We start from the raw sequence: 21174 nt of genomic DNA on the forward strand, positions 1-21174 counted from the left end.
TTAGCATCAATATCCTAAGAAAGATAAAAAATGATTTTACAAGTATCAAAAAACAAAGTATCAAAAAACAAAAAAGGAATAAACATAGAATAAGAAAGCAATTTCAGTATTTAAAAGTTTGTCAGCAGAAATGCATACTTAATATCCTTCTATACAATTAAACAATAAATTTGAGAAAAATCTCCCTTAAAGTACAGAAACACACACACACAGAGAATGGAAAATGAGAAGAGAAATGCAGAAAAAAGAAAAGGAAAAAAAAAACAACAACAACAGCACACACATACACACAGAAAAATTAGAAATTTAGGCTTAGAATGTAACATTCAAGTACTATAAATCCCCAAAAGAAAGAAAAACAGCAACACCAAAAAATCAGAAAGAAGAAAATCACTAAATAAATAATTCAATGTATCTCACAGAACTAAGAAATATGAATTTCCAGATTGAAAGACAGAGTACCCAGCACAATGATAAAAACAGAGTTATACTAAGGCATATCATCAAGAATTTTAAGAATTTGGGGCATACAGAATGTTAAAATATTGTAATGGAGAAGCACAGGGAATGATCAGGATTCTATATGCTGTTGGATTTTTCAATAGCAATGATGAAAGCTAGAAGACAATGGAACAATAACTTAAAAAATTAGCAAAAGGGATTTCCATATGCAGCCATATCATCAATTCAGTTTAGGGTAGACTACACGTGCTTTCTTTTATGTGAGATCTCAAAAGTTTTATTTGTATGAATCCTTCTCAAAAGCTTGTTTTAGAGATCCTCCACCAAAATTTAGAGGATAAACAAAGAGAGGAAAACATAAGATTCAGAATACAAGAGAAATGTTAAAGAGTTCCTTGAGATGAAGGTTAAGGAAAAGAACTAGAACAACAGCTGTGCAACAGAAAGAAATAACTCTCTCTCCAAAATGAGTATGTCAGATGGTACCAAGTGTCTCCAAGAAAATGGCATCGAGAAACTCTTATATTTTAACACACTGAAAGGAGATTTGGATAACTTTATGGAAGAAGTCTTCGTAGCTGAATTTATGATCATTACATAAAAGGCTAAACAAACACAGAATAAGAAAACTGTTAATTGCAAGGAAAACAAATTGTTCAAGAAAGGAAAAGATAATTGAATACTATGAGGCTAGGATACAAGTGACATTTATGTAGTCTTAATAATGTAAATAATGAATAATATAACAAAATAAGAAAGTTAACTATTTTCAACCTATAAACTATGGATACTGTGTAAGTGTGTGATAGATTTGGTGATGCAGTGAAATATATCAGATAGATAAATGCTTTTCTTCAACATATCAGATAGATAAGTGCTTTTCTTAAATATACAAAGAGTATATTATGCTAAGTGAAATAAGTCAGTCAGAGGAAGACAAATATCATATGATTTCACCATATGTGGAATATTAGAAATAAAACAGATGAACATAGGGTAAGGGAAAGAAAAATAAGATAAAAAGAGAGAGGGAGGCAAACCATAAGAGACTCTTAAATACAGAGAACAAACTGAGGGTTGCTGGAGGGGTTATAGGGGGGGATGGGCTAAATGGGTGATGGGCATTAAGAAGGGAACTTGTTGGGATGAGCACTGAGTGTTATATGTAAGTGATGAATTACTAAATTCCACTTCTGAAACCATGATTACATTATATGTTGACAAACTTAGAGTTAAAAAAGTTTAAACTCTTATAACATGGAAGAGACAGGATTAAATAATGGAATATGCATTGTTTTATTTCTATGTGTTCATTTATTCAATTAATATTATTGGCATCCTCCCATGCAGCACTCACTCTGATAGACTGAGATCAGGATGAATAGAACAGGTACAGTTCTTGCCTTTAGGAGTTTATAGTCCAAAAAGAAAGGTTTCCTCTACTATTTACAAGTGTGATAATTGTTAAAAATGAAAAAAAAAGATATATTTAAATGTAAAAATATTTATAAAATTGATGGTTTTAAGAAGCAGTCTAAATATGCTATTATTTATATATGTGGAGGTAAAAAACAGAAAAAAAAATCAAGGAAAGAAGTGGAAAGTGATTGGCTTCGAGGCATCAAAAATGGAGTGACGTGGGGACCAGAGGGTTGTTTTTATACCATGTGTGGAGTACATACTCCAGTGTCCCATCCCCTCGAGTAATCTTCCCCTGGATGTGAGCAAGGCCTATGACTTAATTGTAACTAATATAGCTAAGGTGATGACATGACACTTTTATGATAATACTACTTAAGACTAAATCTGTTTTGGCAGGAGATACTCCATCTCCCTTGCTATCTTTGAGAAAATAAGATGTCATGTTGGAAAGACCATGTGGCAAGGAGCTACGGGCACTCTCTGACAACAGATAGCAAGGTCTTACAAGAAAGCACATGAAGCAAAAGTTGCCAAGAGTCATGTGAGATTGTTAGAGGATCATTCCCCCATTCACCCCTGAGATGAGACCAGAATCCCAGCCAATACCTTCATTGCAGCAGGTGAGACTCTTAAGCTGAGGACCCAGAGAAGCTGTGGTCCAACTCTTGATCCACAGAAACTGTAAGATAATAAGAGTGCTTCATTTTAAGCCATCAAGTTTGTGGTAACATTGTGACAGAGACAAAACTTAAGAAACTAGATCTTGATGAATAATTGACTCTGTAATCACCTGCATGTATAATTTAATTGAGGCTACAAACTAAAATTAAAGAAAACAGCCTCTTAATGAAAATGGATCTATCTATCTATCTATCTATCTATCATCCATCTATCTAGATATGATCTCAATAGACTCCAGAGCTCCCATAGAGACATTACAGTTTTTATAATGTTTATTTATTTTTGAGAGAGAGGTGGCGGGGAGAGAGAGACAAGGCATGAGCAGACGACGGGCAGAGAGAGAGGGAGACACAAAATCTGAAGCAGGTTCCAGGCACTGAGCTGTCAGCACAAGCCCAACGAGGGGCTTGAACCCATGAACCACAAGATCAAGACCTGAGCTGAAGTCAGATGTTTAACCGACTGAGCCACACAGATGCCCCTCCAATAGTGACATTAGACAGATTCTGCCAGCAAGATTGTTGTCTCAGTGAGCAGATATTTCAGGTGTTTCCTACCTGTCAATCTTCCCAGAATCCTCTTGCTGAAGAAGGTATCTTAAAAAATTATTTAAAGGGCCTGTTTTATAAAATACAGAGAGAACATATCGCCTAGGATTGAAAAAATGGTTGATTACATACAATATAACAAAGAATTCTATGAACTTCCCATTTAGAATAACCAAGAACAATAATGTTTAAAGCATTTTAATCACAATAGCTTTTACAGAGGAAAACTGAGTATTAATGTCATATAATTTCCATATTTAAACATAAGAAAAGTATTTTCATTTATAACTATAACTTCTATGTTTTGTCTGATATGATTTCTTCCATGTTCTAAGTCATTTAGATTTAATATTTAAAAGATTAATGTTTAGAATTTTAAGTTTAGTAGATTATAAACATTGCAATACATAATTTTAATACCTTTGAATTAGTATTTAAGGTACAGATGATTTTATGGGGCACCTGGGTGACTCAGTAGGCTGAGCATCCCACTCTTGATGTCAGCTCAGGTTGTGATCTCACAATTCATGGGATGGAGCCCCGCATCAGGCTCCATGCTGTCAGCATGGGATTCTCTCTCTCCTTCTCTCTGCCTCTCCCCTGCTTGTGTGTGTACTCTCTCTCTTTCAAAATAAATAAACTTTAAAATATAGATGACTTTAAGTGTGATTCTCTTAATGTTTCATTAATAACACACACACGAGGGAGCATGGGTGGCTCAATTAGTTGAGCATCCTACTTTGACTCAGGTCATGATCTCAAGGTTCGTGAGTTTGAGCTCCACATCAGGCTGTGTGCTGACAGCTCAGAGCCTGAAGCATGCTTCAGATTCTGTGTCTCCCTCTTTCACTGTTTCTCCCTGACTCTCACTCTGTCTCTCTCTCAAAAATAAACATTAAATTCACCAAACTCCACACCCAAAAAACAAATAATCCAGTGAAGAAATGGGCAGAAAACATGAATAGACACTTCTCTAAAGAAGATACCCAGATGGCCAACAGGCACATGAAAAGATGCTCAATGTCACTCCTCATCAGGAAAATACAAATCAAAACCACACTCAGATATCACCTCATGCCAGTCAGAGTGGCCAAAATGAACAAACCAAGAGACTACAGATGCTGGAGAGGATATGGAGAAATGGGAGCCCTCTTGCATTGTTGGTGGGAATGCAAACTGGTGCAGCCGGTCTGGAAAACAGTGTGGAGGTTCCTCAAAAAATTAAAAATAGACCTACCCTATGACCCAGCAATAGCACTGCTAGGAATTTACCCAAGGGATACAGGAGTGCTGATGCATAGGGGCACTTGTACCCCAATGTTTATAGCAGCACTCTCAACAATAGCCAATTATGGAAAAAGCCTAAATGTCCATCAACTGACGAATGGATAAAGAAATTGTGGTTTATATACACAATGGAATACTACTTGGCAATGAGAAAGAACGAAATATGGCCTTTTGTAGCAATGTGGATGGAACTGGAGAGTGTTATACTAAGTGAAATAAGTCACAGAGAAAGACAGATACCATATGTTTTCACTCTTATGTGGATCCTGAGAAACTTGACAGAAGACTATGGAGGAGGGGAAGGGGAAAAAAAAAAGTTAGAGAGGGAGGGAGCCAAACCATAAGAGGCTCTTAAAAACTGAGAATAAACTGAGGGTTGATGCGGGGTGGAAGGGAGGGGGAAAAAATAAACATTAAAACACATACACACACACACACACACACACACACACACACACGTATTTTTTTCACCCAATCCCACACTTTTAACATGATCCCAGTTTAGTCTGGGTTACTATTTGTATCTTTAATTTGAAAAATTACAGATAGATTTGTCAGTTGCCATAGACAACAAACAGAAACATGTCCTTCTTAAACTCTGCTGTTTGCCCTCTCTCCCAGTCAGTCCAAAGAGGTCAACTGGAGAAAATATCAGGACAGATGTAACATTTAACTATAAATTATCACAAACTATAAATACTCAACTAATTTTTTCTCTCTTCTTCATCTCTACTGGCATTTCTAGTGGCATTCCAAATGTGAAATAGGCTTACTGTATATCAAATTAGAAAAAAAAAATGGAGTTTGGCATTGGTGTAGGAAACACATTGATAAAAATAAAATCTTATTGTACACTAAATGATACAGAATTATTAATGAACATTTTATTTGGTCTTAACATTAAATATGTTATATCGTGTGCTTCATTTTATTGATGTTTAATACCTGATTGAAATGAGATTTCTTAATTCATTCCAGCATGAATAATGCTGAGAAAAAAGGTTATGAAAACAGCTTTCTGGTAACTTCTGCTACTGAAATAGCCCTGCTTTCTCCATAAGTTGTGAAACTAAATAGCTGAAATCCACGAGTCAGGCTAACTCACCATATGCCTTCTGAAAGGATCCTTTTGAAAATCCAGAGAAAGCAGGCATTCATTTCCACTCTTCAAGCACTTAGCTTCTTAAAGAAACATGACAATTGATTTAAAACTAAATTTTGAAAATTATGGTCCTGATTATATTTTTGAAGTTAGTGGTTCCATGGGATTTTAAAATAAAACACTGTTACATTAAACTCCTCTCAAATGAATTTCATTTCTGCTGACATCTGGGGTCCCAAATCCTGAAAGGACATGAAGGATGATTTTGTATATTCCCACTCCCCCAAAGCAGTAACATTTCATGTTTTTCCAACACATATGCATTTGGGGGTGGTATTTATTTGGTAGAGATGCCAGAACAAAGAAATGTAAACTAGATGGCTTAAACAACAGAAATCTATTGTCTCACAGTTCTGGGGACTAGAAGTCCAAAATCAAGGTATCTGCAAAGGTGGTTCTTCCTGAGGGAAAGATCTGTTCTAGGCCTCTCTCTCTTTGGCTTGTGGATGGTTATCTCTCCCTGTGTTTCTTCACAGGGCAAACTCCCCATGTGTGTGCAGGCCTCCAACTCCCCCCTACAATGTGACCACAAATCAGATCGGATTACAGCCCACCCTAATGATACCAATTTAAAGAACGTATTTCTAAATAAGGTCACATTCTGAGATCCTGGGGGATGGATTTTACACTATAAATTTGGGGATGGGGACACAATTCAACCATAATAGAAGTAAAATAATTATTTAAATTATTCTTAAATTTTTTTCTACAGGCATTCTTAACTCATAAAAATAGAGTTATGCCCTTATTGTGAAGAATTGTAAATTCTTTAAATTCAATGAGTATCTTTCTATGAGGTAATCTAGTAAGAAGAAATGTATGAAATAGTTCTTGTCTGCATCTTTAGTGATAATTCAGTACATTCTACTCCTCCAGGCCACTGAACAAAAGAGTGAAACTGTGAATGTTGATACACACAACATACACAGAGAGTCTGAACTGTCAGTTTTGTTATCATGAGAAAGGATTTTCAGGCATTACTCTTTTGTTTAATATAAAAGTGAAAGAAAATATTACCAAATTTGGCGAACTAAAAAGAAACATTAAAAAAAAGCACCATTACCATGTTTGGACATGGGAAAATTTAAAAATAATATATTTCAAATAAAGCATTTTTGACTAAGAGTTAGAAAATTATAATAACATAAAATTTAATAGAAATTTTACAGTTATTGATGACACTAAAGTTGCATATTTGCAGAAAAAAATGACTTGTTTATGAATCATAATTCTTCCTTTTGAAAATGAAGGGTACAGTGATTGTCATATAATGTTACAATGTCATAATATTTTAGATATAATATAAAACAATATGCTCAATTCTCTACTAGAATACAAATTATCCATTCTTTTTATTTGCAGCATGCAAAACATGCTTGAAGGCTTTAAATCCCCTTACTATCCCAAATTGTTTGTCACTCAGTTATTTGTATAACTAGATGATACTTCTTGATGTTTTTGGTATTAAAAAAAAAAGCAGTGTCACAGTTCAGAAGATTAAAAACAATGTTCTAGAAATATTGTATCTATCTTCCCACACATTTAAAAAATCACCAAGGACTTACATTTTTGTTGATTTTATACCCAGTACTGCTAATGTACATCCCTAGTTTTAGGCCCCTAAACTTTCCAGATTAATTGGCTCTAGTGGGCATTTCAAAGATAGTTACAGCACTTAAGTGAAGTTCTGTGTCCTCAAATCCTATTTATCAACATCTGAGTCCTGATAGTCCATATTAGTAAATAAAAAACTCTCAAACAAATAAGCACACTATGATACTTACAGATGAAAAAGAAGTATATACCAGCATTCTTCATGTTGGAAAAATTAAAATAATGAAATCTATACTGAATACAACTTCTAAAATGTATTGTCTAAGAGAAGGCTGACATAAAAGGACATTATTAAATGCCACCAGTATAATAAAATCCAAGTTTAGAAATGCATTATTTAAAATAAAACTCACCATAATATATTTTAAAATAAATATATCCTTTACTTTTGATATTTAGGCTTTAATATTCCAAAAAATGAGAGAATATTGATGATTGTCTTTTAAAAATTACTATTCTGGGGGTGCCTGGATGGCTCAGTCTGTGGGTATACAACTCTTGATCTCAGGGTCATGAGTTTGAGCCCCATGCTGCTGGATGTAGAGATTACTCAAAAATAAAATCTTAAAATAATAAAAACAAAAATTAATTTTCTGTACCTTGTGTCTTCTCTAGCTTTTACTATATTTAAGATAATATTTATAATGACACCAACTCTTTTGGGGTTCGTGGATCCAATTCCAATCTAGGGGATGAAGTGCCCAAGCAATTCTCAGCCACTGGAAGGGTTTCTGAGAATTCGAATCAATTCTGACACTATCTACCCAGAGACAGTATCAGATTCCATAGGTGAAGGGTTAAGTCTTACAAGATTGTCCCTCACCCCTCACTTCAGACACCAGTCACAAGGCCTAAGCTGTGCTTCTGGATCAACTAGATACATACAGATTGGAGATTCCAAAGAACCCCCTACTTCTGTTCTTTTAATTTGCTAGAGAGGCTCACAGAACTCAGGGAAACATTTACTCACATTTAAAAGATTAAAGGGCATGATAAAGGATATGAACCAATAGCCAGATGAAGAGATGCATAGGGCAAGGTATGGGGGAAGGATGTGGAGCTTCCGTGCTCTCTCCAGGAGCACCACCCTTCCTCCATCTCCATGCGCTCACCAACCTGGGAGCTCTCTGGACCCAGTCCTTTGAGAGTTTGTATTCAGGAGTCATTGCATAGCCATGACCGACTAAGTCAACTGCAATTGGCTGACTCAACCTCTAGCCCTCCTCCCTTACCCTCCAATCCTTTAAATTCCTGGCAACCAGCACCCTCTCCCTCCATCCCCTTTGGCTGGAGTCCAAAAGACAAAATATTTTTGAAATGGATGTAGGCATACATTTTTAAGCAATTTAAATTTTTTTAAATGTTTATTTATTTTTGAGAGAGGGGCAATGAAAGAGGGAGACACAGAATCCGAAGCAGGCTTCAGGCTCTAAGCTGTTGGTACAGGGCCTAACCAAGGCTTGAACCCACAAGCTGTGAGATCATGACCTGAGCTGAAGTTAGACGCTTAACCAGCTGAGCCACTCAGGTGCCCTGAATGTAGGCATACATTTAATTCAAGTATTATAAACCTACAAAACTTCTAATTTTTATACAGATCCTCATGATAAACAAATCCATGCACTACAGGTAAAAACAAATCTCCATTTTCATTAAAATTAAAGTTTTGGAAAATGGCATGTAAGATACTTATTGATATTTTGTTTTAAAAGTGAATTCTTTTGGGGTGCCTGGGTGGCTCAGTCGGTTAAGCATCCGCATCTTTTTTTTTTTTTTTTTTTTTTTTTTAAATTTTTTTTTTCTTAACATTTATTTATTTTTGAGACAGAGAGAGACAGAGCATGAACGGGGGAGGGGCAGAGAGAGAGGGAGACAGAATTGGAAGCAGGCTCCAGGCTCTGAGCCCTCAGCCCAGAGCCCGACGCGGGGCTCGAACTCACAGACCGTGAGATCGTGACCTGAGCTGAAGTCGGACGCTTAACCAACTGAGCCACCCAGGCGCCCCAAGCATCCGCATCTTAATTTCAGCTCAGTTCATGATCTCATGGTTCATGAGAGAGAGGCCCATGCTGGGCTCTGCACTGACAGCATGGAGCCTGCTTGGGATCCTCTCTCTCTTCTCTCTCTTCCCCTCATCTATTTGTTCTCTCTCAAAATAAATAAATAAATAAATAAATAAATAAATAAATAAATAAATAGAAAAGGAATTATTTGGAGAAAGTTAACCCATACTTAAAAAATCAATTGTCTGCAGATACAATGTAAATGAGTCTCTTGAATTAATTAAACAGAAACTGAGCTTTTTCTTTCAAAAATTTGAAAACAAGGAGAATATAGAAATCAAGGTTTAAGAAGTATGACAGATAAGAGACAACTATTAATATGTAAACAAATGTAACATTTAGTATACTTAATCAGAACTAAGACTTAATAAATACTTTCACAGGTTCCTCAAGCAGAAAGAATACTTAGAAAATGCAATTTGTACTGGGATTATATTGGCTATTAGCAAATAATGAGGGGAAAAAATTCATCATTATTTACCACAACAAACCCAACTCCACTCACATGTAATAAAACAAACAAAAATGGGCTAATATACTCTTAGATACATGACTGAACTTTTTATAAGAGGGAACAATATGTTTCTATAGAAAAGTGTTTAAATATGAATGTTCAAACTCATGGAATTAATATTAAATGAATTAATTCTCTGTACCATTTTGGAATGTTAAATACAATGCAAGCACTGTATTATGTAGTCACTAGTATTCAATGTTAAGACACAATGCTTGACCACAAGTCACTTATTTTCCTAATAGAGAACACAGATGAGAAAAGGTTATTTCATTAAAGCAACCTAAGTGCTAAGATAGAGGTGGGTATAAGGAATTATACAACCAACCAACATTTTAAGGAGTCAGAAAAACTTTCTTAGGTCCCAGGAACACTGAAAGTTGGCTAGGCGAGTACAAGATTATGTGTAAAAGGTTTGAAAGTGAAAAGAACACAGTGCTCCCAGAACATTACATGATTCCTAGCATAGCTGTGAGAGTAAATGTGGATGTCTGGCCAGTGGTGAGGCTAGAGATGTAAAAAATCCAGGTAATTGAGGATTTGTCGGCTATGTTTATGAGTATGAACTTTATCTTTGGGGATATGGGAAGTTATTGGAAAATTTTACCACACTGTGATATTTCTGGTTCTAAAGATACCACTCTCCCTTCAGTTTGAAGGATAGACTAAAAAAAGGGACAATGGCAAAAGTATCAACAAGTGGTTCTTGTTATAATTTTGTCAAGAGATGATGGTGGCCTGAACTGAGATAGTTGCAGTAAGCATGAAGAAAGTGGTACCTGAGAAGACAAAAAAGAATATGAAGAATGTTCAAGTTTCTACATTGGATAATTTGGTAGGTGGTGTCTCATTTGTCCCCACAGGATTTTAATTTATGGAGGTGGCTATATGACAAGAAGAGGCTTATGGCATTGAAAGAAGATTTTTATTATATTTCCTGAGAGGAAGGGGCTCACCACACCATGTACAGAAACATGGGAAAGAACCAGATTCTGTTCAGAAGCAGATGGCAGGAAATAACCTAGGCCAGCGCCTTTGTTAAGACCTCCATAGAAATGCAAGACCTGGCAGAGTGAATAATGTAATACTGGCTAGTTTGAATTATTCCAGCAAGCTTTGGGCCAGAGGAATGGTCTCCAATTCCCTGGTACCTGTCCTGGGGATGATTTAGGTCAGGGGAAATAGTGGCTTGGTATGTGAGGATTAAATAAGGATGTGGTTGGGTGACTCAGGGTTTGTTAGTTTCCATATCAAAAATGTGCTTATATATATATTGTTATTATCTTTAGTAATTAGCTAGCTCTGGGAGGTGCCCAGGATGAAAAAAACTCTCACCCCTCATCTTTAAGGCACTCAAATGCTATAGCATCAAGAATGCAGTAGAGAAAATATTGTTCATATAATTAGTCTTGTGATGAATGGATGCCAAATAGACAAATATAGAATCTAACAAAACACAGGACAGATTGTGGTGCCATTCACTGAACTCTGTATCATGGGAATAAAAACTGTCTGCTCATGAAAGGTAGTGAAGGTAGAAATATTTAAAGTGGTGGTGTTAGTGCATTAAAATAGAGATGTCCGGTAGAAAGTTAGATGCATAGATCCAGAAATAAGAAAAGAAATATGGAATTCAGAGATGAATTTGGGAATTATCAGCAAGAATTATTAGAAAGTCATCAGAGAGTTATCAGTGAGAGTAGAAGTTAGCTAAGTGGAAAGATGTCAACTAGAGGGCATCCATAACATAAAAAGGGGGCCTAGGGCAGAATCCTGTAGAGTTAAATACAATCCTTATTGCAATAGATTACTAGACCAGAGGAATGTGAGCTACTTTTTAGGTTATTTTAGGTCTTTTGTACATTGAATATTTTCTATGTTCAGCACCCCAAGTCAGATCTATGAACAGTGAGAGAATATGAGTATATTTGTTAAAGTCTAATAGAGAAGTTTTTTTTATTTCATTTTTTTATCAGGCAAAGAAAACAATAAATTAAGGTTTCTGACAACATTGACTACTTAAAACCATTTGAGCACTTACCATTAAAAAATGTTATATATAAGAAAACCTATGAAATATATGTACATATTTTTAGTAAATTTAGGGGTGCCTGGTGGCTCAGTTGGTTAAGCATCCAACTCTTGATTTTGGCGCAGGTTATGATCTCATGGTTTGTGAGATTGAGCCCTGGGTCAAGCTCTGCACTGAGAGCTCAGAGCCTGCTTGGGATTCTCTCTCTCCCTCTCTCCCTCGCTGACTCTCTCTCTCTCTCTCATTCAAAATAAACAAATAAACATTAAAAATATTTTTAAAATGAAACAAAAAAAAAAGAAATTTGAAAGGTGTTATAATAATTAACAGGCAAAATAAACCTGTCTCATATTTATAAGAAAGCTGAGTTGGTTTATCTTCTCAGTAAATTAGAATATTATAAAGAGATGCTCATGCTGAATTTTTTGAACTACATTTATGAGACAGTGTTTATATGCACTGTATTTGGAAATTTTTCAAAGCTATATCCCTAAAAAAATTTAAATCAATCACTCCTCTAGATATTCTTTCTCTGATATAGCTATAAATTAGTAGGATGATTTTTGTGAATAAACTTATACATTTCTTGCTGCATGTATTTCTCCATCTAGGAGAAATAAATTCACCTGATTTTACCTCAAACTTTGAGACTTTTGATGGAATCAATTTGATTTAGTTGTCCCAAAGCACCCTCATGGAGTTATTACAGTGCTTGACGAGTGCATATAAATGGAAGAAGCCCAGTGCAGCTAGAATTTGGAGAGAAAAAAGAGAGCGGCTGTCATGATCCAGAGATCCTGAGAAATGGACAGATTAGATATATATTTAGGAGACAGAAATGACAGACTATATTGATGGATTTGATGTATGAGTTGGAAGAGAAAAATATTCAAGATAACTTTCAATTTTCTGGTTTGAGCACCTAGGTAGATGGAATGTATTACCAATTTGGGGAAAACTGGATCATACACAGTTTCAGTGAACTAAGAAAATTATAATTTCTATGTGAGACATGTTAAATGTGGACACTTCCAAGTACCTAAGGAAGATTGAAAATATCTGTCTAGAGCTCAAAGGCAAGATCTATATGATATACAGATGGGAATTATTAACATATAGATACATCTGTAGGAATATATTCTATTGAAATCATTGAGAAAACTGAGCTCATGAGAAAAAATGGTCTAGGATGAATAGAACAGGATTACTGAAAAATAAACTGAAAATTTGTTGGTAAGATAAAAATTTTTACTGAGATGTAATGCAATACAATGAAAGCCAAGAGATTGAATGTTGCAAAACAATGCATTTTTTCAATTAATTTAAAGACTATTAAGAAGTTTAATATGCTTAAAATTAAAAATACACATTTGCTTAATGGCAGGGAAGGCTGTGGCTGTTTGAGAAGTTTACTGTCCCTGAGATGTGGAATCAGTGTGTTGTAGAAAACTTTATAAGATTGCAAATTAAAGGAAAAGTGAAAAGTTGGTGCAATGAGTATTTTGAAAACACAGCAAACAGTACAATGAGATTCAGATGAATGTTGCTTTTGTTTCCCTTGATGTTTTATGATTGGGAGTTACTGGGTCAAAGCTGCCTGTTAATTACAATGATACTAAAAAAAATTAACTACTGAACACTCGAGAGAGAGTGTGGGAATAAACAACAGGAAAATTTCTTTAAGAAGGTAAGACTTGGGCATGTGATTTAAAATACAGGTGGAGTGTTTGACCTTTGCTAGAAAGACAAACCTTTTTTTTTTTTTTTTTTTGGTAACAGGAAGAGAAGATGGGTAAAAATATAAAATTGGCTTGTTCATCTGTGAAACGTAAGGCTTCTATTAACTCAGTACATCATGAGGCAATTCTATCAGCTCTTCTTAGCTGTGTTTGGGGAGGAAAGAGAAGGACCATTAGAGGGTAGTGTACACACAGGGAATAGTTAGCAGAGTAAAGAGGGGTAGAGGTAGTGATATGCACTTACATTACTGGGGAGTTAATTAGTGCACCAAAGAAAATGGCAATCATGAATTTGTAATCATAAATTTCTGTCAAGAACTAACATTTTTTTCCATGATTTTTCTCCACCATGTTTAGAGGAAGCATAGAGAAAAATCATTTATTCATGATTGAGGTTTGTTATGACAATATGTTGGAAAGAGACTGGAGCTGGATGAGTGTGTGTATGTACAAGAAAATATTTTATTTTATATATTTAAATGTTTATTTATTTTGAGAGAGAGAAGAGGGAGCACAAGCAGGGGAGGGGCCGTTAGGGAGGGAGAGAGAGAATCCCATTTTTAAGTGCAGAGGCGGACACAGGGTTCAATCTCACAAACCGTGAGATCATGACCTGAGCCAAAATCAAGAGTCAGACACTTAACCAACAGAGCCACCCAGATGCATCTACAATAAAATATTTTAATGTTGGTGCACAACTGTAAGCTAGGTAATGAATGTGGAGAAGGTGAGATTCTTGTTGGATTGGCACTTTTCGTGAGAGTAAAGAATAGTTACATGTTAGACACTTGACCAAGTACAATGAAGGATTTATAGCATTTTAATGACAGCACTGGACATTTAAATATCTGAAATGGATTGTGGCATAATGGTAAAAAACATTAAGGGGTTTACATAGGAATGAGTAGCTAAGGTAAATGTAGAAATGAGCACATTAAAAAAACTGAGACTCAACAGCTGATGATGGAGGACCATACAAAGGTGATGAGAGGACATTGATGTGATGAAAAAGAACGTGAGCAAGAAGAGAAAGTTAAAGCTTTCAATGAATAACATAAAATTCAATGAAGTTGGTAAAGGAGGTTACTCAGGGATCACAAAAATACAGAAAAGCTACATAACACAGGTGTTATGGTCCAGTGCCAATTTTCTGACAATAACTGGATGTCCTACAGTCCAATTAACTTCTGACAGTAACTATCCAGAGTTAGCATCCAATCCTGAGAGGTAAAGGCAAGTCCTTAAATTCTGACACTATCTACTCACACTTTGCACCAGATCCCACAGGCTGGGAATCCCACAGTACCCAACAAGACTCCCCTTACTTCAGACACAAGACCTGAATGGGGCCCTCAGCTTACCCACACCAACTCCTGACTGGGCTACAAATTCAGAGGTTCCCATGACCCCAGTTAGGGGTTTGATAATATACTAGGATGATTCACAGAACTATAGGTATGTTTTTATTATAAAGGATATAACTCAGAAGAGCCAAACAGATCAAGATTTTGGGGGAATGGGGAGAAATGCAGGAGTTTCTTTCATCTGGAGTCAGGGGAAGCCACACTCCCAGCACATAAATATGTTCACCAGCCAGGAAACACTTTGACCCTTGTGGTTCTGAATTTTTCTCATGGTTTCATCACATAGGCATGCTTGATTAAATCACTGGCCAAGTGATGAACTTAATCTCCCTTTCCTAGAGGCTTAAGGGGGTGGTTCAACCCTCAAACCACCTTTAGTTTTTCTGAAGACCATCTCCCATCTTGAATCTAGGGGTTCCACCAGAAGTCACCTCTTTGGATAACAAAGACACTCCTACCACTGAGGAAATTCAGAGTTTTTGAAGTTCTGCATGAGGAACAAACACCTGTGCGTGCGTGTGTGTGTGTGTGTGTGTGTGTGTGTGTGTGTGTACCTCGGGGTAGAAAAGTAAGCAAGGGTTTTTTGTTTTGTTTTTATTCTTTTACAAATGTCAATCAGAAGATGAACTCTTTGGGGACAAATATGCTTTATTTAATACAACTTAGGAGTATAATACTATTGCAATTACTCAGTAATCATGTCATTCTTGTGTATAATTTTGTGATATGAACTAAGTAATAATAGTGAGTAGATTTTCTTCCTTGAATGAGAAAGGAAATCAAATTTATTGAACATTAAGTGAAGGAATTTGCAAGTGTTGGCTCAGAGAATCTTCAATGAAAATTTATATGGGTAGAAATACAGATTCAAGGAGGTAAAATAAATATGTAATCATCATGAATTAGATTTAACCCCAAATTCTATACTCTTCCTATTAGTTCCCTACACTGACGCATGGTAGAATCACCAATGGGATTTTTTAAATAAAATTTTTCTAGAAAAAATTTCCATGTTATTTTTAACATGTTCCACAGTGGCTCCATATACTATACAATATATAGTATATATTGTAAAGTGTGTATATACTGACCTCAGACCCCCCAAAATGTAAAAAGAATAGCATTCATTCTTATTTTGTTATTACATTTTCCTCTATCATTTCATTAGTTTTAGCACACTTAAAATATTTTGTCTTTAAATCATTAAGTTCAGGTTAGTGGGAATAAACAAGAGATGTTCGACCCATGGAATCTGACTTTTACAGATATTTGTTCTTTTTTATGTTCCTTATAATCATGAAAGGTTTCTAAAATACTCTCTGGCAATTGTTTTTTTCCATGTTGTCCTATCATGATCCAGTAACACAAATTTTGGTGTCTTCCAGTAAGAAAAATTTCCTTCAGAATTTTCTCCAGAGTGACTGGTATCCCTCTACAATTGCCACTTGGGAATTTTCCTGTGGTAAGTAGCTCATGGGCCTTACCAACAGTTTATATACTTAAAAAAATGAAAAGTGACTGATGATGAGATTCACATTGAGTCAGTACTTGCAATCTCTCAGCTATATGCTCTGCTTTAAGTCATATAATCCATCCACAAAACAACCCACTGGAAATTGCTGGGGAATGAAAATAAAATAAAAATAGACAGTGGTTTTGCAATGGAAGCTTTCCTTTTTAGACATGAGAACCACTCTAGGCTTGTAGCTCCAATGCTATGGCTCTTTCTTCCCTTAAGGCATGACATAATTCATACTCCTGTCTCACCTGCCCCTCCCCCACTCCACTGTCAGCTTCACAACCCCAGTGCGGGGTCACCAAAAAATAACCAGATTTGTACCTTCCTAAGTATCTTGATTTATCAGATGACTCTTGATGAGAAGTTATACCACCCAAAAGCTTGCTTTGAGAATGTTCTTCTATTTCTGTAATCCCCTGAGAGTTTTGCTGTCATTTTTGTCCTGGGACAATAGGCACCTTACTAGATCAGGGCTGATTATAAAATTATGACAAAAACACTGCCAAGTTGCAGTGCACTCCTTAATAAACTATATATTTAATAGGGATCTCATTGCTGAAATTACTCCAACACTTATGTAACATTCTACACTCTGAAATAGATTTTTTTTTTTACCATAATGAGGAACCAAATGCTTCCAGGAGTTTATGGTGGTGGTTAGAGGGGACATTTTTAAATATTGAATATGTATTTTTTTCTCTAAAAATGTTTATTTATAGACTCAATCTTTCAGGTTTCTCAAAATTAAACATGATACCCAGAAATGCATCAATTAATATACAAAATAACACACATCCTAAATATTATTTAATTAAGCCATTAGAACCATTTCTCTGCAATTTGACCTGAAACAGTAATGTGTTTAATACTCTAAACATACAAAGTGAACAGTAATCTCAGCTATTCTTCTGTCCAAGATGGCATCCACTTACTGAGACAATCTGTTTAACATGAAACATTTAGAAAAGTTAGCATTTATTTAGATATTCAAAATTAATATAATCAGTATCACCAATAATTAGCAACCATTTATTGATCACATAATACATGTGTGATAGCAAGCAAATTAAAACAAATGCGTGCAGCAGCCTGCCAATCTACAGATTATGAAGAAGGTTTACTACTAAAGATAATATTTGGGATGGTAACTTTCTAATTCCTTAGCTACCTGACTGCGGTAAATTTTGTTCTGGGTGTGTCATTCTGGAGACCTACCATAGAGTCTATGCTTCTAACCACTCAACATTTTTTTTCAATAAATGATTTCCCTGTATTAAATTGATACATAAAATAGCTATAGTAGTATCTGTTAACAACTGAATCATGAATGTTTCAGAAGAGGGTTCAAATTACTTCTAATCATATAACCAAGGTCTAAAATTACACATCACCATCAATGTTGCATTTCCCTGTCCCTTTTCTATTATTCCAAATATCCTTTGTATCATTCCAAATAAAATGTTGATTACAGTAGAAAAAAATGTTTCTCATACTGTAATTTTGACCAACCATATATTTTAAGTATTTCCTATGCCACATAAAGTTTTAAAAAGTAGTGCTCCTATTATTTTTTCAGTATAATGGACAGTTATCAATCTTTGGGTAACTGAAATCGAAATACTATTCTTATTTTTGTGGAAATTCCCAACTGCCAGTCTAAGAGAGAAGCAGGAATGTCCCTCATCCACAAAATCCAAAGTACCAGTTAGGTTTCCATTGTCCCTAGTAGTCCAACCCTTAATGAATAATTTAGGCTCCACTAACATCATGCACCTGTCCAAGTCCTTAAGCTTTGATGAAGTAGGTGAAAGCTATGAGGTGAATTGAGAAATTATTTATTGCTCAAAAAGTAGTGTCACATTCCTGTTGATAATGGAGCCAACAGGATCATTCTAAACAGAATATTACTATGATATCATTTTTGCTTAGTCTTCTTAATGCCTGTTCACCCTAAGCTCCTGCCTGGTTTCCAATCCTGGCTCATTGTGTTTTCCTTCAATTCTCTCTATTATCAGATATCTTTCTAATGAAGTTCTTTTCTTCTTAAATTAGCCAGGGTTCATTTGCATTGCTTGCAACTTAAATTAGTAATCAATGCATTTGGAGTGAAGAAAACATTTTTTTAAATGTTTATTACTTGCGTGTGTGTGTGTGTGTGTGTGAGAGAGAGAGAGAGAGAGAGAGAGAGAAAGAGAGAGAGAGAATACATGCTCTCAAGCAGAGGAGGGGCAGAGAGAGAGGGAGACAGAGGATCTGAAGCAGGCTCCCTGCTGACAGAAGAGAGCCCATTTGGGGACTCAAACTCACGAACCAGAGCTCAAAAGGCTTATTAGCCTGCCGAGCCACCTAGGCACCCCAAAGAACTGCAAAGATTTCAGAGGAAATGGGAGAACCAGGAAAAAATACTTGGCAAACCTAAATAAGAATTAGCTATAAAATATTTTAACACCGGGGCACCTGGGTGGCTTAGTCAGTTGAGCGTCTGACTTAGGCTCAGGTCATGATCTTGCAGTTTATGAGTTCAAGCCCCGCGTCGGGCTCTGTGCTGACAGCTCAGAGCCTGGAGCCTGCTTTGGATTCTGTATCTCCCTCTCTCCACCCCGTCCCCGTTCATGCTCTGTCTCTCTCTTTCTCTGTCTCTCAAAGATGAATAAACGTTAAAAAAAATTAAAATATTTTAACACCATTAATTGGGCTAGATTTACTTATTTAAGGTAAATACTTTCATATTGTGTTAAAAACACCAGTTGATCCATCCGTCTACCATATATAGGAGAAAAAAATTAAACAAAAACCAGATGCATTAAAAACAAATAGACAGGGGAAATTTTCCATGAAGTTTAAGCTTCATAATGGCAAAAACATTCTCTGCTATAGCCATCATTCTATGTTATAAGGTAATATCAACTTTAACTCATGGTTATTGCATTGTGTTATGTGTATTAATGTTCTAGTGAAGGCAAATATAAAATCATGAACAGTAGTGTTAATATTAGGCAAAACATAATTAAGTGGAAAAATCATTAAATGAACTACATATTGCCATTTTGTAGTAATATTATAATCTTCAATGAATATATAACCATTAAAAATCATATTAAAATATTTTTATTAATGTAAATGTTGAGTATTTAATATTTAAATATATGTTTAAAGAAACTGTATCATTAAGAGGCATAAATTAAGTGCTAGAATGCTAAATTTTATAAACATACATTTTTATAAAGATCAAGCAAAATATTCAATTTTAAAACATTACTAAGAGTGATTATATGAAATATATAAATTATGTAAAATATATTTCAAACCATTCAGGTGGTTATATAAAAATAACAGCAAAGAATACTAAAAATACCAAATTAAGTCAGAAAATGAGTATTCAGTTCCAAGAGATTTAACTGTGAAACCCATGAAAGTGGAGAGTCAGAGACCGTGGATATATAAGTAGGGTGTCAGGATCCTAATGATGAGAGAACACAGATAATGTCACTCATGAAAATAAAGGTAACTCTCAATGAGAAAACACTGATGATTGGTAAATCAGAACACAGCCAACTGAAAACTGAAAAAAGAAGACACTTAAAAGTGGGCAAGGCTCAAGATATAGATCTTGGAAAGGTACTAATTCTAAGGAAGAAGATGTAGGAACAATTTAGAGATCTAATGGTAAAAGGAACAAAGAATTTGTAAGCAAAAAATTGGGAGTTCTAAGAAAAATGTTGCTGGTATTTTGATAGCAATTGCGTTAAATATGTAGACTGCTTTGGGTAGTATACAATTTTTAACAATATTTGTTTTTCTAATCCAGAAGCATGGAAAGCTTTTCTATTTCTTTGTGTCGTCTTCAATTTCTTTCATCAGCGTTTTATAGTTTTCACAGCACAGATCTTTCACATCTTTGGTTAGGTTTATTCCTAGATATCTTAAAGTTTTTTGGTACAACTATAAATGGGATGGATTCCTTAATTTCTCTTTCTGCTGCTTCATTATTGATGAATATAAATGCAAGAGATTTCCTTAAGTTGATTTTGTATCCTGCAACTTTACTAAATTTGTTTGTTATATAGCAGTTATTTGGTGGAGTCTTTTGGGTTTTCGATATAGAATATCATGTCATCTTAAATAGTGAAAGTTTGACTTCTTCCTTGCCAATTTGGAAGACTTTTATTTTGTGTGTGTGTGTGTGTGTGTGTGTGTGTGTGTGTGTGTGTGTGATTGTTGAGTCTGGCACTTCCAGTACTGTGTTAAATAACAGTGGTGACAGTGAACATCCATGTCTTTTTCCTCACAGTAGAAAAAAAGCTGTCAGTTTTTCCCCACGGAGGATAATAGCTGTGTGTGGGTTTTTCATATATGGCCTTTATAATGTTGAGGTATGTTCCCTCTAACTCTACTCTGTTGAGGGTTTTTATCAAGAATGGATGCTGTACTTTGTCAAAGGCTTTTTCATTATCTATTAAGAGGATCATATGGCTCTTATCCTTTCTTTTATTAACGTGGTGTATCACATTGACTGATTTGCAAATACTGAACAACCCTTGCAGCCCAGGAATAAATCTCACTTGATTGTGGTGAATAACTGTTTAAATGTATTGTTGGATTTGGTTTGCTAGTATTTCATCGAGAATTTGTGTATCCATGTTCATCAGGGATATTGACCTGTAGTGGTTTCTTTGGTTTGGTTTTGTTTTGCTTTTGTTGTTGTTGTTGTTTGTCTTATTCTTTTGTTTTTTGGTTTCTGTTTTGTTTTATAAGTGGAGTCACTAT

At 35.2% G+C, this 21174-nt stretch overlaps 1 protein-coding gene across 1 annotated transcript in view; it reads right to left on the minus strand.

Annotated features, from left to right (window-relative positions):
* Positions 1-2490: 2490 nt before the first annotated feature.
* LOC144617032 (phenylalanine--tRNA ligase alpha subunit-like) overlaps positions 2491-21174 on the minus strand; it is a 240237-nt gene continuing 221553 nt past the window's right edge. The window contains exon 3 of the mRNA XM_078450570.2: positions 2491-2563. The gene's annotated coding sequence lies outside the window, so the exon portion shown is untranslated. The remainder of the gene's footprint in view (positions 2564-21174) is intronic.

The sequence above is a fragment of the Panthera onca genome, chromosome C1, assembly GCF_046562875.1.
Source record: "Panthera onca isolate mPanOnc1 chromosome C1, mPanOnc1 haplotype 2, whole genome shotgun sequence".
NCBI lineage: Eukaryota > Metazoa > Chordata > Mammalia > Carnivora > Felidae > Panthera > Panthera onca.